This window comes from Periplaneta americana, chromosome 6 (genome assembly GCF_040183065.1).
Source record: "Periplaneta americana isolate PAMFEO1 chromosome 6, P.americana_PAMFEO1_priV1, whole genome shotgun sequence".
Taxonomy (NCBI): domain Eukaryota; kingdom Metazoa; phylum Arthropoda; class Insecta; order Blattodea; family Blattidae; genus Periplaneta; species Periplaneta americana.
In genome coordinates, this window is record NC_091122.1 from 27,201,942 (window position 1) to 27,218,097 (window position 16,156).

Consider the following 16,156-nt stretch of genomic DNA (forward strand, 5'->3'; position numbering starts at 1 on the left):
ATAAATTATCAAAAAAGATTTGTGGAAGCTGACTTGTGTCACTTTTCCCGAGCACTACAGAATTGTCCATACGATTTTGCATAGAACATAGAGCCTACGAAGTGATACTTTCCATAATTTAGTCTACATTTTTATAAAATTCTCCAGTTCCTAGAACTGTATAGTTTGTATTTCAAATTTGGAAGTGATGTGTTAAGAAAAATTTGGAGTTTTTCAAGTACAATTTAGCGGTTTTTTTAAGCTTGTGCAGCGGTAAATGGAATTCCGAGTTGGCAACACTGGTGGTATGGTAGCTCCTTTACTTATCTGTGTCTTGCGCAAGCAGTGACATGTTACATCATTGGACTTTCAAAATTTTCCTGCGGGACACCACACCAGCTTTAGCTTAGGTGCTGTTTGTTTGATAGATTTGGGAGCGAAGAGTAAAAATAATTTTGAAGAAATCTGTACATTTATTTATTTGCGTCTTCCAAAAATGTAGGTAAATTACTCAGGAATACAGTATATGTTGATTATTATATTCCTAAGTGATATAGTGTTAAAAATTGTGTAATCAAGATGTAGCCTATAAGTATATAGTAAAATTAATGAAAACCAAATTCATTCATTAAATATCCAGCTTTAGTGTCAAATTATGAGTCCTTACAAGTTTAGAAGGTACCGGTATCATTTTATATAGGCTTAGTGTTTTGTGATTATTTGGTACCATTAATTAAAAAATATTAGAAAAAATTTGATTATATTGCTGCATTGTTGTATTGATTACATGACGCAACTAGCGCTGAGCTGGTTTCCTTCGTACTCTGCTTATACACTTTGCATGTACGAATCTGTGACAGGTTAGGTTTGGTTAGTTTAAGCTTTTGTTATGCCTTCCATATACGACCAAATTCAATTATTTTCACTCCCGAAATCATCGAAATTATCTTAGCACTGGTTTCATCCAAATTATAACAATTATAAGTAATAACTATTATTATTATTATTATTATTATTATTATTATTATTATTATTATTATTAATGTAACTTAAAATAATACTGTTTAATTATCTGCATGATTAACAATTTAAAATACATCACAAGTTCCCTACTCCAGACCTACATTCATTAACAACAACTTAATGACATAATCCTAATCCAGTTAGATCGTTGTAATGCTTTTAAAAGAACCAAATTTCACACTACTATGTTATATATGCTGAGGAACACTGGAGTAGAATGTAGAACTGAGTACGGCAATATGAAATTCTGTATCAGTTTAAAAAGAAAATAGCTGTAATATTTAAATTATGTCTTCGTTTAATTCAAAATTGTTGTATATGTTTAAATTTTTATAGAACAGTTAAAAATTATTATTATTATTATTATTATTATTATTTTACTCGCAGGCCCCCATTAGCTGCTCTGCAGACCCCTATGGGCCTGCGACCCTCTCCCCCATTGAGAATCTCTTGTGTAGGCTAGATCATGTAGAATTATTCATCTTCTTCAAACAGTACCAATGTTTGAACCTTTATAAAATCTTATGAGATTACTCGGAAGATTTTTTTTTTTTTTTCAAATTGGGAAATGTAATCTAACATACGAATTTAAGTAACTCTTTTGTGAAACATCAGCAAATGGAAAAATGCTTCGCGAATTACATTACCAGAAGAGAAGTTATGCACAGATGTTAACCAGTAGCCTCCTTTTCTATCGTAACTAGCTTACTATTAAAAAGTTGTGATCATTTTCATTACATGCCATGCTAAATTAGGCTATCTTATTTTTATAAGAAAAATTAGTTAATAGTTTGTTTTTGTATACAGGCTACCTAATGAAAGAATTCTGTTCATAATTAAGAACACATTAACCGAATGTACATTGATAAGATCAGTGGATTGCACCTTGAAGAAATGTGATGAAACTAATGTTAGATTGTAACAGTTCTTTCAGGACTATAATCTGTAAGAAAAATGATGATGGAGAATACATTTACCTTTGGTTGTCAGGTCTTGAGTTTGTCTTGCATGGTAACATTTAGTCTACTTGCCACGTCCATGATACATCGGGTCTAGATTTTTAGTTCTAAAAGTTAAAAATGACACTGAGTAAGCCTATGTAATCATGACGAGGTGGCAAATTAACTTACTGTTATGACAAGTGAATATTTCCATGTATCTGTGGTATCCTCTGCATTTAGATATTCTGGTGATTTTTATTTTATTTTAAATTTGTTTTTTGTTTCATTATTTTCCCCTACAAAACCTATCATGTGAAAACTTGTGCTACTTATTATCTTTTTTCTTTTTTGTATATCGAAAAATTGTGATTATTGTTGGGCCGACTGTATGCTCTGTATTTACCATCTCTTTATTACTACTGTTCATACTTCTATAGGGGAGAGTCGGGTAGTATCGGACATCGGGTAATATCGGACAGTGAGTTTCTTTCATCTACCACACGATGATAGGTAGTACCTGATTGACATGGTTACGTTTCTGTGATGTTGCATAGAGAAATGTAACCATGTCATTCAGGTACTACCATATGGTGGTAGATGAAAGAAATGCACTGTCCAATACTACCCGATGTCCGATATTACCCGACTCTCCCCTACATTTTGCATGTCTGACTCATTTTTACTTACTTACTTACTGGCTTTTAAGGAACCCGGAGGTTCATTGCCACCCTCACATAAGCCCGCCATTGGTCCCTATCCTGAGCAAGATGAATCCAGTCTCTACCATCATATCCCACCTCCCTCAAATCCATTTTTATATTATCTTCCCATCTACGTCTCGGCCTCCCCAAAGGTCGTTTCCCCTCTGGCCCCCCAACTAACACTCTATATGCATTTCTGGATTCGTCCATACGTGCTACATGCCCTGCCCATCTCAAATGTCTGGATTTAATGTTCCTAATTATGTCAGGTGAAGAATACAATGCGTGCAGCTCTGCGTTGTGTAACTTTCTCCGTTCTCCTGTAACTTCATCCCTCTTAGCCCCAAATATTTTCCTAAGAACCTTATTCTCAAAAACCCTCAATATCTGTTCCTCTCTCAAAGTGAGAGTCCAAGTTTCACAGCCATACAGGACAACCGGTAATATAACTGTTTTATAAATTCTAACTCTCAGATTTTTTGACAGCAGTCTAGATGACAAAAGCTTCTCAACCAAATAATAACAGGCATTTCCCACTATTTATATTTTATAAATGCTTCTTTCTTTCAGTTTTTTGTGTACTGTATTTGGTATATTTTTAATTTTTGCTTTTACTTTTGGTTGAGTGTTAGAGAAGACCCTATAGCCTTACCATACCAGGTTAAATAAGCCATTCAGAGCAAAAGTGGTGTAAATCAAAATTCTGTATAATGTATGTATGTATTTATTCACACTGCAATGGGTATATACCCGGTGGCAGTGGTAACTAATTACACTCAATAATGACAATAATAAACTTATTAATTAAAAGTACAGTTAGTAATAATACCAATAATTAATACAAATAATTAATACTAACAATAATTTATAATAATAATAATAATAATAATAATAATAATAGGGAATATTCTAAATTAAATTAAGCCCGATCACTTAAAATAACATTTAAAATAAATCTAATTTGTATCTTAAATCTAAGTTCGAACTAAAACCCACGAGTATGATATGTTCATATCTGCACAAGTACCTTTCCACATTACACTCATTTCGCTGTCAACTCACTCACTGCACTGGAACTACGACACATTTCACTGATTTCACTAACACTTCAAAAACATTTCACTGTTCAAATACTTTGCACTGCCACTATAAACCTTCCCTGACAGGAACACGTTTCACTTACACAACACACTTCACTGACACAACATAATTCCTCACTGATACAACACTTCAATAACAAAATATCATTTACATCCTTTACATACTGTGTATAATACAGCGCAAAGTATCAATCAATATGTTCTTCTTGCTATCCACTGACTACTAATAAATTAAATAAATTGAATATTAATTGCGAATTTGCACTATATTTTACAGACTGTTTACTTTAACCCTCATTACCCATTTGTGACTTACACCACTTCTGCTCTGAACGGCTGAAATAAAAGCAATTGCTGCTTCTGCTGATGATCCCCTGCTGGTTTTCTGTATGCATACACACAGTGCTCTAGGTTAGTTCTGCAGCGGTTAATATGCATTACACACGTTTGCACAAAACCACTCACAGTTCGTAATCCATTTAATATATTTAATTTTCATGCTGTGTGTGTGGTTTTTTTTTTTTTTTTTTTTTTTTAGTGTATTGATGAGATTTTTTTTTTACTGCAATATGGTTTTATTATGTTTAACCATTTGAAAAGTAGAAATATATATGTTATTTCGTCACAGCACTTCTTTATATGTAACTAGCTGAAAGCACCCGGCGTTGCCCGGGTTTTCCTTTCTGCTTCTATTTTTAATTAAACTGGTTAATAAATTTTCGGAAATCTCGGAAACCTAACTATGCACAACCAAAACGAATTGTCTTTACTAAACTTTCCTCGCCCATAAAGATGAATCTTTACTTAACGTCATTTACATGAATTAATGAACTCCTTAGCCAAATGCCTGCTAGGGTTAACTCTATTTAAAACAGTTGTAGATCAGGCACCGAAAAGAAAACATTTCATCATGTGCCTGACGTTAAACTGTTGTTTTAAATTTATTTATTTATTTATTCTGGTGTAGTTAAGGGCATTAGGCCTTCTCTTCCACACCGCCAGAAATACAAATAAAGTAATAGAAAAATCAAACTATAAACAAAGTAAAACCCAACGAAAATATAATTCCTTCTCCTCTTTCTGATCAGTTTCAGCATCGAATCAATATACAGTATACATATATAATTTAATTTATATTGGAAGATTTTTTTACCTCTTGACCGCTGTACACCCACTTATATCATACGCAGTTTTTTTAATATAACTTGAAACTATATCCCATAAATTCAGAACATATTATATTGGTTCTAATTTTATACAAAGAATACAGATACAATATATATTCGCAATAAGTCATTTTTTAACATAAAGACTAATATTCTGAGAAACGTATAGGCCTACCGGTATTTTAGAAATTAAGAGATTTTTATTACCACAATGCTTAACATACTAAATTTGCAACGTGAACAACAATATTTTTAGAATTATTACAATGTTATTTTCAGTGGGATTATGTATATTCACATACTACATTAGCAACATGACAAAAGTATCATTGAATTGCTTATTGATATGTGTAAAATCTTTTTTTTTTTCACTTCTTTGAATAAAATATAGTTGAGGATGTGAAAAAGACTCAGTTTTTAAGTTAATGTCTGCAACTTTGAGCGACTGTCCTTGAGCTTCATTTTAATATGGCTATTACAAATGCTAGTGGCATTGAAATTGCAGTTGCTTAAAATTGAATGAGTATCCTAGCAATACGTGGAATAAAAATATCTCCTTTTATTTTTGCAGTTAATATTGCCAATTCTATTACGTTTCGTATGAGTTTTTCACACCAATTCTTATTCGTGCATAATTTTGGTGGGTCAATATTTCGCAGTAGTACTATTGGTTATTCATTATTAAGTAAATTATGTGGTAGCAGTCCTTGTAGTTTCAAAGAATTCTAGAATTCAGTTGTATAAAACAGTTTTCTCACTATCTACAAAACTGCATCAAGGAATTCATAATACAGTCCTGGACTGCGTAAAGATACTTATTGCATGAATTATCTCGTTTTAGCCTTCATGATGTGTAACAACAATGTAATTTAATTTCGTGTTAAAATTTCCAAGGCCTCGTGAAAGTCGATGTTGAATACAACAGACAATAATAAAAAAACAATTGACTGTAGATGATTTTGTATTTTAATATTATACATGAAGATTTCATCTATTTATTTTTATTTTTTATAATTTTAATTAATTTAACTTCCATTTGCACAATTTTAATGTAGCCTATGTTCTTCTCCTGGTTATGAAGGTTAAATGTGCAAACTTTGGCACATATTGGTCAAAGCGTGTAGATTTGTATAGAGAACATACACACACACACATATAGACATACATACATACATACATACATACATACATACATACATACATACATACATACATACATACATACATACATACATACATACATACATACATACATACATACATACCCACATTCAATTTTATATATTAAGATGGTGTACCTCACATTTCTGTATCTGGTGATACCATTTACATATTATTACAATAACACATTAAATCCAAACTGAGCATTCCTAACACAAGAGAAAATTTACTTATAAGAGAAAATCCATTGGAATTATTGCAACCTACCTTCAGTTTGGAATTAACAGAGGAAATAAGTAAATCAGACACTCCAAAAGAAATACAAAAACTTCTAGCACTGGAAACGATCAATACTAGATACCCTACAGAAGAATGGCTACACATATATACTGATGGATCAACCACAGAAAACCTTACTGGAGCTGGAGTTACATGTACACATTTTTCCTTTTATCATTCTGTTGGCAGAGACACAACAAATTATGGTGGTGAAATAGAGGCTATACACATTGCTCTCCGACAATTATTAAATCTTCCCTTAAATAACTATAACAAGACAGTAATTCTTTCAGATTCTAAAGCTGCAATTCAGGGAATATGTTCCAATGCTACAAAGAAGTCAACAAAAATAAGAGAATGCTACAAAATGTTAACACAACTCCAAAAAGTTAATAAGATTGTCCATCTCCAATGGATTCCAGCACACTGTGGAGTCATGGGGAATGAAACCGCAGACACACTTGCCAAGAAAGGCACAACAATAAAACAAAAGTCTAAATTTAATTTCTCATATTCCTCAATAAAATGCTTGATCACTACAAAATTTTCTCATTCATACCTACAAGAAATAGAATCAAATGCTAAAGACAAAAAATGGATTACACTACTTTCCAACCCAGATATAATCCCCCAGAGACCAAGGAAAACCGCAATTGCAGCCTTCAGACTATTGACAAATCATGACTGTCTAGCAAGTCATCTCTACAGAATAGGTATCTCAGCTTCACCCATATGTGTCCTGTGTAACGATCCAGCAGAAATGAATGAAGACCACTTGAAGACCTGTGAAGCATTAAGATCAGAAGAAACTACAGTTCAAAAGTATTGGAAAGAACGACTGCTAATGGCTTCATTGCCAGATGCACGGCACTAGACAACAACAACAATAACACATTATTTGCAGTACACGTCAACACAAATACTCCCAATTACACTATGTACCTTTTATGTTACTTGGCCAATCTCCCCTTCTTTATTTATCCTACATTTCCTTTACTATTCTCTATTTGTTCATTAATCCTAATATACCTAATATTATATACACCTTTCAAACCCCCTTTTTCCTCTAACTACTATTCACTAAAATCTCAATTTCAATTATCCTCTATAAATTATCATATTGAATTATTTGTCCTATTTGTTCTTTGACCTTTTCTCCTAACTTTCTGTTATATTCATTTAATGTTCCAACGTTCAAATGTTAGTACTATTTTTTATGCTGTCACTTGTTCACTTCTCTTACCCCTTTTTCACTGATTCCACTCATTCCTATTTGCGCTCACTTTCACTTTTTCACTATTCCGCTTACACCTAATCCTTTGTCACTATTCTCACTTCCTATAAATACTTATATTTTATTCTACACATCTGCTCATACATTTTCTCTCTCCCCTATACTTCTCGATCTTTTATAATTTCACTTTACTTGCACTTTTTGATAACATCCCCACATATCTAATACCTCTGCTATATCCTCAGCTGTCGCAGGTTCTGATCTTTCTTTACTGTTCGACTCTGCCTCATTTCTATCTCTGTCTTTCTTTCTATTTATTTCTTCTTCTATTCCTCTTTTATTTATCCCCCACATGCTTTCACTTTCACATACTAGATTTCCACTTACACTAGCACCCTTATTCTTTTCACTACTTCCTTCCCTATCATTTCCTGGCTCTTGGTTTCTCTTTTTATCACCATTTGCCTTTTTTCTAGCGCCCGTGTTTCTTGTTCCGTTATTGTCAGCATTCCTTCTGGAGTGCGCTAACCTTACCGCCATCGTATGTAGACTAGGAATCCGCTTATGCTGCATGATCATGTTACTGTTTTCTTCTTGCTGTGCCATCATCTTTACACTTCCTCATATGTCAGTATGTGGGTTCCTGAACTCATTACTATTCACTCCTGTTACCATGTGTTGATCTGCGACAATCACTTGTTCCGTCCTTGAAGTTGGGATGATTTTCTTCCACCATTCCCACTCCTTCCCTCGCTTATGTAGCTAACGTCGACTCTGTTGTCTTCTCATTGCTTCCCTCTGCAAAGTTGAAATATGTCCACTGTCCTCTTTCGTCCTTCTCGTTAGTCCAAATTCTGGATGATCTTCATTCCTCAGGCAAAACTCCAGATCATAGGCTACCATTTTCCGTTCACTTTCAGTTTATCCTCGTACATTTTACCAAAGTGACAAAAATATAAATACAGACGTGGACAAATTATTAGCAAAATTGAAGATTTTTATTATATATTTTTACAAAATATGATTCTTCAATTCAGACTACAGTTGACATTTTTGTGTACTTCCAAATTATTAGCAAAATTGAAGATTTGTATTGTATATTTTTAGAAAATTTGACTCTTCAATTTGGACTGCATTTGATATTTTTGCATATTTAGAAATTATTAGCAAAACTAAAGATTTTTATTATATATTCTTACCAAATTCAACTCTTCAATTTGGACTACAGTTCACATTTTGGATATTTCCAAATTATTAGCAAAACTGAAGATTTTTATTTTATATTTTTACAAAATTTGACTCTTCAATTTTGACTGCAGTTGACATTTTTGCATATTTATAAATTCTTAGCAAAATTAAAGATTTTTATTATTATGTATTTTTACAAAACTCCAGATCATAGGCTACCATTTTCCGTTCACTTTCAGTTTATCCTCGTACATTTTACCAAAGTGACAAAAATAGAAATACTGTATAAGAGTGACGTCATGTAAATTTAATTCTGCTAAGTACCGCTTCAGCGCTTTGCACCAGGACTTTTAATTACTGGGTTGAGGGGTTAATCATAAGAAGAGTAATCTCTGCTCCCATATTTCACAGTGAAAGCGGGTCCCATTACTGCAGACAAACGACTAACAACAGGCCAGGAAATGACCAGTTTGTGTTGGAGAGTGGTTGAGATTGGATAGGTCTCTCCTGTATTATTTAATTTTTTTGAAGGTGAAACATGTGTATTTCCTGTTTTCCAATCACTAATTTAATATTTCATTCCAGGATTTTATATGCATATCCAGATCGTCTTAGCAATCTGGCAATTGAAGCATTTGGGAAGTATATATCTAATTTTTTGCGACAGTTGGTGATGTACCCATTTCGTAGAAGAAAGAATTTGGATCGTTTTTACTACATAAACCCATGTAACCAGCTTAAGGAACTTATTCGTACATTAGTGCCTCCTACACTTGCCGAAGAGGTGTCAGTCAAACTTTTAAGACATCTAGATTTCACATACCGAGAATTGGAAATAACTAAGCGATTGCGTCGGTATTGTAATATCTTAGCACCAGAAGTACTGGATGCAATTTTACATCCATCAGCAATGAAGCTACTATGTTACGGCAACAAGATGCATCTTTCTTTAATAAATATTTATGAAGTTCGTGATTGTAAATTGATTTATATTTGCTTAGAAAGACTACAAGGATTGGAAGCTCTTGCATTGGGCGGAGCTTCCAATTGTGTACATAGCATGTTTAATGAAAGGAATTTGACGCATACTCTCAGAGAATTTTCGTGTAGTAACTGCTGGGATGAGGAACTTTACATGCTTTCAGAAATCTGTACCAACATGAAGATTCTGAATATTAGCCATTCTTTTCAAATTACTGATAGAAGTGTTCCTTCTATCTTGAAGTTTCGTAATTTGGAAGAGTTGTATATAGACTGCAAGCGCCTATCCCAAGCAGGACTAACAGAAATAATAAATGGGATGTCTCAGATCGAAATCAAACTCAGTGATAATACCAGTGTATGTGCTTCGATGCTTCTAAAAAGTTTTGCCTGTTACAATCCCACTCACAACAATTTAAGTGTACTTGCTGAGAAGTTCGAAAACCTAACATTTCTCTCCATAAACAAAATGACGAATATGGAGGTCACTGATCTAAGTAGATTGAAATATTTAAGAAAACTGTCTCTTTCATGTTTGCCATTTGATGTCGTAAATGATTTATTACAAGAATTAGGACGTCAGCTTTTGTCTCTTCATCTCTCTCAAATTGATGACATTGATTTCACTGTTATTAATGAGAAATGTCCATCACTCCAGTGTTTTGGAATTTCTTCTAAAAACTGGTTGCTCTCTGATTTACCTATTGGAGAAAGCAGTACGTTAGAACTTCATGAGAAATATCCCATTCCTGAATTCGAGTCTGTTGAGTGCCTTCATCTCTCATCAGCTACTGTTGAATTGGCAGTATACATACTGTCTAAATTTGTGAACGTAACTCACTTGCACATGAAGTACAGTAAAGACGTGCTTGAACATGTTCTCCATCTAAACAAGTTGAGATTTCTTGTTCAGGAATTTTGGTCATACGTTGACATTATTGAATTCTTTGAGGGATTTGCTGTTGTCACTCAACGTTCTCTTTCAGATGCGAATATAAGGGTTCGTTCAATTGTAACTTAATTGGTGTGAGTGTGGAATGTTGTTCATTAATCTCACCTATGTGAGATGAGGCTTTGGTACATATTTATCTTTAAACAAACCAAAATTGTATACTTTGAAATTTGTATATGAACTCTTATCCATACATTACATATACTCCATTAATGAAAATAAATTTTTTTGCTTGTAATTCTTTACTCTGATATGAACACCTTGTAATTCTTTACTCAGATATGAACACCTTAACACCATATTCCAACCCCTGGGACTGAATATGGTACCAGGTAGAATGTTAAATGTTATGTTTTATTTAACGACGCTCGCAACTGCAGAGGTTATATCAGCGTCGCCGGATGTGCCGGAATTTTGTCCCGCAGGAGTTCTTTTACATGCCAGTAAATCTACTGACATGAGCCTGTCGCATTTAAGCACACTTAAATGCCATCGACCTGGCCCGGGATCGAACCCGCAACCTTGGGCATAGAAGGCCAGCGCTATACCAACTCGCCAACCAGGTCGACGGTACCAGGTAGAAGGAGCAAGTTTTAGACAATAGTGGATCTGGGTTGGAAAGGCCAAACCTCGGAGTAATGACCTCTTACAGAAACACATAGACGAAGTATCTTAAATTTCTGCGTTTAGACAAGGGCTGCCCATAGGCCACATACGGCCCACTGTGATCATTTCACTGGCACGCCATGACCTGAATACCCAGATATGCCTACTGTCCTATTAAAAGGATAGTTGTCAATGTTTCAAATTACCCTCTCTACAGTCAAAGCATTTGCTTTTTCACAGGTGTCACTGTTACTGGTCTTAATTAGAGGTTTGCTAGGTGTGTTAAGACTGGTAATGAGAGTTCTGGTCACCGTTGAGTTTGAGATGTGGACGTGAGAATTGTTCGTTTATTTCAGCTATGGCATCCGAGACGCAAATCAGATATGAAAGTTAAATATTGTTACAGGTCGGAATTATTTTACAAATTGTTGTAGATCAAATGACTCCTAATAAACATAAATATAACGTGAAACCACAATGCGTTCAAAATATCTATTAATTGTGACATGACAATGACGAAAATTTATGTGTCCTTTTAAAAGGACAGTAGGCATATCCCCATATATTTTGAAATTGTTTCGCTTTTTCAATTTTAGTGGATTTTCCCTGCATGAAATTCTATCTATGTTTGAAAATTATGCTACGGGCGAAATTTCATCTCAAATACAGACATATCACTATAATGCAGCCTACAAATGCCACACAGAGTTCGTGTGCACTCAAAATTGGGTTTCTGGCATCTTGTCAACCCACTGAGGTGTGTGGATATGAAGGGAAAAGTTGAGACAGTGTCGGGTTGTAGTTGCTAGGTAGCTAGTCGGCAGAGTGTTGGTGCGCTAAGCCAAAGGTCCTAGGATCGATACCGGCTCTGGAACACTTTTTCCTTTGAAATTATTCAAGTGTGGTTCACAGGGAGATATACTTGAAAGCCAGATTTACACAGCAAGATCTGTTTACAAGTGGAGGACTGGTGACGTTCTGGAGGGAGGTATTGAACGGACATAAGTTTCTATTTTTTTCATTTAGTATTTTTTGAAGAGGTCTGATTTTCTATCTAAATTGTCATTGTCATAACAATGTAGATTTTATAAAATGAACTGAAACCTGTCTTTCGACATTGCCACAGCAATTGCTTCATTATATTTGTCATCATTTCTTTCCCAATATAACCTCCTCCTCGAAACTTCAACACTCTTTTCGCCTATTACGTATTTTTACGTATCAATAGCAATACGGTACTATTCAATGACGAAAGCATTCCAGATTTAAAACGAATTTAGTCACAGTGCATCATTCTTCAGAATAATATTAGTAGTAATAATAAAGAAACTATAATAAAATAACAACGTAATAATTTGTTAATAATAATAATAATAACAATAATAATAATTGTAAATTACAACAATTACATTGTTTCCTTTCATGTAAGCATAGTATACAATTCTGTGGTGTTTGGGTAAAGGGAGATACGTCATAAAAATGAGTTCAGAGATAAATGAAAATTAAACTTGGAACCCTTATTACAAATAATTTTCTACACAAAACACATCAACTGTTTGTATTCTTTCATTTTTGCACACCCACTTGTATAATTTAACTTGTGTGTTCATCTGGGGAACAAAATTCCACCTGGACAAAAAAATGACATATCCCTTTACCCGAACACCACAGAATTATTCTCAAAATGTATGCTCATATGCCTACCGTCCTTTTAAAAGGACACCTGTTTCTAGCTCAACCAGTTACAACTAGAATGTTTCGACACCATACAAATACTTCACTTAGTCCACACCTGTGGAGTAACGGTCAGCGCGTCTGGCTGCAAAACCAGTTGGTCCGGGTTCGAATCCCAGTCGGGGCAAATTACCTGGTTGAGGTTTTTTCCGGGGTTTTCCCTCAACCCAATACGAGCAAATGCTGGGTAACTTTTGGTGCTGGACCCCGGATTCATTTCACCGGCATTATCACCTTCATATCATTCAGATGCTAAATAACCTAGATGTTGATACAGCGTCGTAAAATAACCCAATAAAATAAAAAAAAAATACTTCACTTATATACTGCATTAAATGAGATTTGAAAAATACGCAAAAATTGCAAAAAAATATTTCAGGCATATCTGGGTTAAATCGTTAATTTTAAACAACTTTATAAAGTTTAATTCCCAGCAGCATGATATGTTTTGAGCACGACTCGAAAGTTTGAAGGCTGTAACCGTTACTTCCTGAAAAATGAAGAGTATCGCATTCTTTTTATTGATAGGCTCTGTACCAGAAACGTACTGTATGCAACCTGTGACTGGAGTTCGGGGATTAGCAGATGTTGCAAGGCCACCCCTATCCCAAGTCAGTCATCATGGGCTAGATCATCCATCCCTTACATTCCATTATCCACCAAATCTACAACTTCCATTGTCATGTTTCATCAGTGCTCCACTGTTTTGCAGTAGTGTGATGTCAGGTTTTTTCTTAAATGCAAAATGTTTTCAAAACGATGCGAAGTCAATAGTGAGTGTAGAAAGTATAATGAATTTTGGCTCGGAAATTATTTTATGATAGAGCATGGAAACAAAGTGATTCGTGTTATTTCCAACGATGTCATAGCAGTAATGAAGGAATATAATATCAAAAGGCATTACCAGACAAAACACTCTCATGATTTCGATAAATTCAAGAGAAACAAACTTAAAAAACCAAGCTCGGCGTTTGATCTCAACATATTTATGTGAACAAACATTTTCGAAAATGAAAATTTGGAAATCTAGATTAAGATCAAGTTTAAATGACGAGCAGGTCCAAGACATGTTACTTTTGGGCACCACAAAGCAGAGACCGGATGTTGACAATTTATTATCTTCAAAACACCTGTTTCACACTTCTCATTAGGTGAGTAATTTTATTGAAGTATTTTTCAAATTTAATCCAAATTTTATAAAATTAATTAATTTAATTATAGTTTGTTTTGTCGTAATATTAACAAAAAATTACACGTGTTGAATCTTTCGTACACTACTTTTAACACTTGAATATAAATAATTGATTAAATGGCGATCTTACTCGTGTTAATTGTGTAAGCATGTGCGGCTTACAGCTGTTTCGGTGCTTCTTCACACCATCCTCAGACTCTACTAGATCTCGGCGTCATCTCGAACTTAATTAACACGAGTAAGATCGCCATTTAATCAATTATTTTAAAAATTACACGTGCGTTTTTTAAATATTAAGTACCGGTACACTGTAATGTGGCCCAAGGTCAGTCAAAGAGTAATTGAGGACCGTTTTTGCAAAACTTGCTAACTGAAAAATATGCAAAATTGAGATTTTGATGGATTCGTTAACATAAGGCAGGCCTCTACATGATGTTCAAAGCGTCTTAGTAAAATTGGGTTATTTCTCTTCATTGTAGTGTGTCAAAGTGTGATCATTTTTTCAAAACTTGCTTTCTGCTATAAGTGAGACATAACAGCAAAACTTGCCTACTATAGTGTTTTGTCTCTCCTGTAAAATTTAGTTTTTTTCAGTTAGCAAGTTTTGCAAAAATGGTCCTCAATTACTATTGGCCCCTCATCGTAGAAAGTTTGGGCGCCCCTGGTTTAGACAACTTTCGACAGACATTTGCGGAAAGAAACTTATAATTAAAGAAGGTGAAATTCGAATTAGAGATGGTTTCTTAACATTGCCCTGTATAGAAATGTCAAGGATCGAGAGAAAAGTTCGAATTAAAAACGTTCACATTATCCAAGTTCCACTGTATAACTTTTTGTATGAGAGTAAAGCAAAAGATTAAAGTTACAGGGAATTGCAATCAAACTTTAGTGACACTTAAGAACGTGTGCACCAGAGCTTTGAAAATGACGTTACAGCAGCTAACAAGGATATTGTAAAAGCTGATAATATAATTAATAAAGTGAAAACCACTTATCATAGAAGGTTGAAATTTTAAAAATGTCTTACTCTTAATGTGATATACCAGTGGCAAAACATAGAAGTTAGTAATTTCAATATAGTGCCCCCTTTTATTTTCTGTTGGGGTTGGAGCATGGTCCTCTTGAAGCAATCAGACATTACATACTGTGTTATTATACCCTACTGTAGGTAACGTGTTTTGTAGGTTACTCCATAAATATCGTTCTATCGTTTAAGAGATTTCGTAAGCAGCGCGTCCTATTGTGCCCCCTCCCCAAGGAAATTGTTCTGTCTCCGCCTCACCGCCTGCTGGATCGCATCGAAGCTGCACAAAGAGTTTGTAATCTTTGAAGCTGAACATTGTGTTACTTTTCAACTTGTTTTCGCTACCCTGTTGTCTGCTTGTCTCCATATGCGCCCTTTACAAATTAAAATGGCTTTGTTCTATTCATCTTGAAGGATGGACAGGTGTCAACTTCAGGAATAAAGGTAACATTAATTTGTGTAATTACACTCCCGTATATTTAGCCGATCAAGCCTGCATAGTATCTCCGTAATATATTCCTATGAATTATCATTAAAATTTCGTTTATTGTGTTTTTGTGGAAAATTGAAGTTACATATTGCCATTGTTCTCTAATGCCTTGGATATAACCTACGAAGTAAAATAAAAATAGGCTATTCTAGGAGTTACGTTATGAAATGGAAGGCAATTAATCTATTACGGTACCGGTATAGGTATATGAGAAGTAACCAAAAGTGGTAAATATAAATAATAGGATTTAATTATTTTAGTCCACACACCTGTGAAGTAACGGTTAGCGCGTCTGGCCACGAAACCAGGTGGCCCGGGTTCGATTCCCGGTCGAGGCAATTTATCTGGTTGAGATTTTTTCCGGGGTTTTCTCTCAACCCAATATGAGCAAATGCTGGGTAACTT

The 16,156-nt window shown here is 34.4% G+C and overlaps 1 protein-coding gene and 1 long non-coding RNA gene across 3 annotated transcripts in view; both read left to right on the top strand.

Annotated features, from left to right (window-relative positions):
• Positions 1-284: 284 nt before the first annotated feature.
• On the top strand, positions 285-10,943 carry LOC138701161 (uncharacterized). Its single transcript, XR_011332468.1, has 2 exons — positions 285-477; positions 9,358-10,943. It is a non-coding gene; the product is annotated as an uncharacterized lncRNA (long non-coding RNA).
• A 4,626-nt stretch (positions 10,944-15,569) lies between these two features.
• LOC138701162 (uncharacterized) overlaps positions 15,570-16,156 on the top strand; it is a 110,184-nt gene continuing 109,597 nt past the window's right edge. The window contains exon 1 of one of the 2 annotated variants that reach the window (XM_069827779.1): positions 15,570-15,705. The gene's annotated coding sequence lies outside the window, so the exon portion shown is untranslated. The remainder of the gene's footprint in view (positions 15,706-16,156) is intronic. The other variant, XM_069827780.1, reaches the window with a different exon arrangement.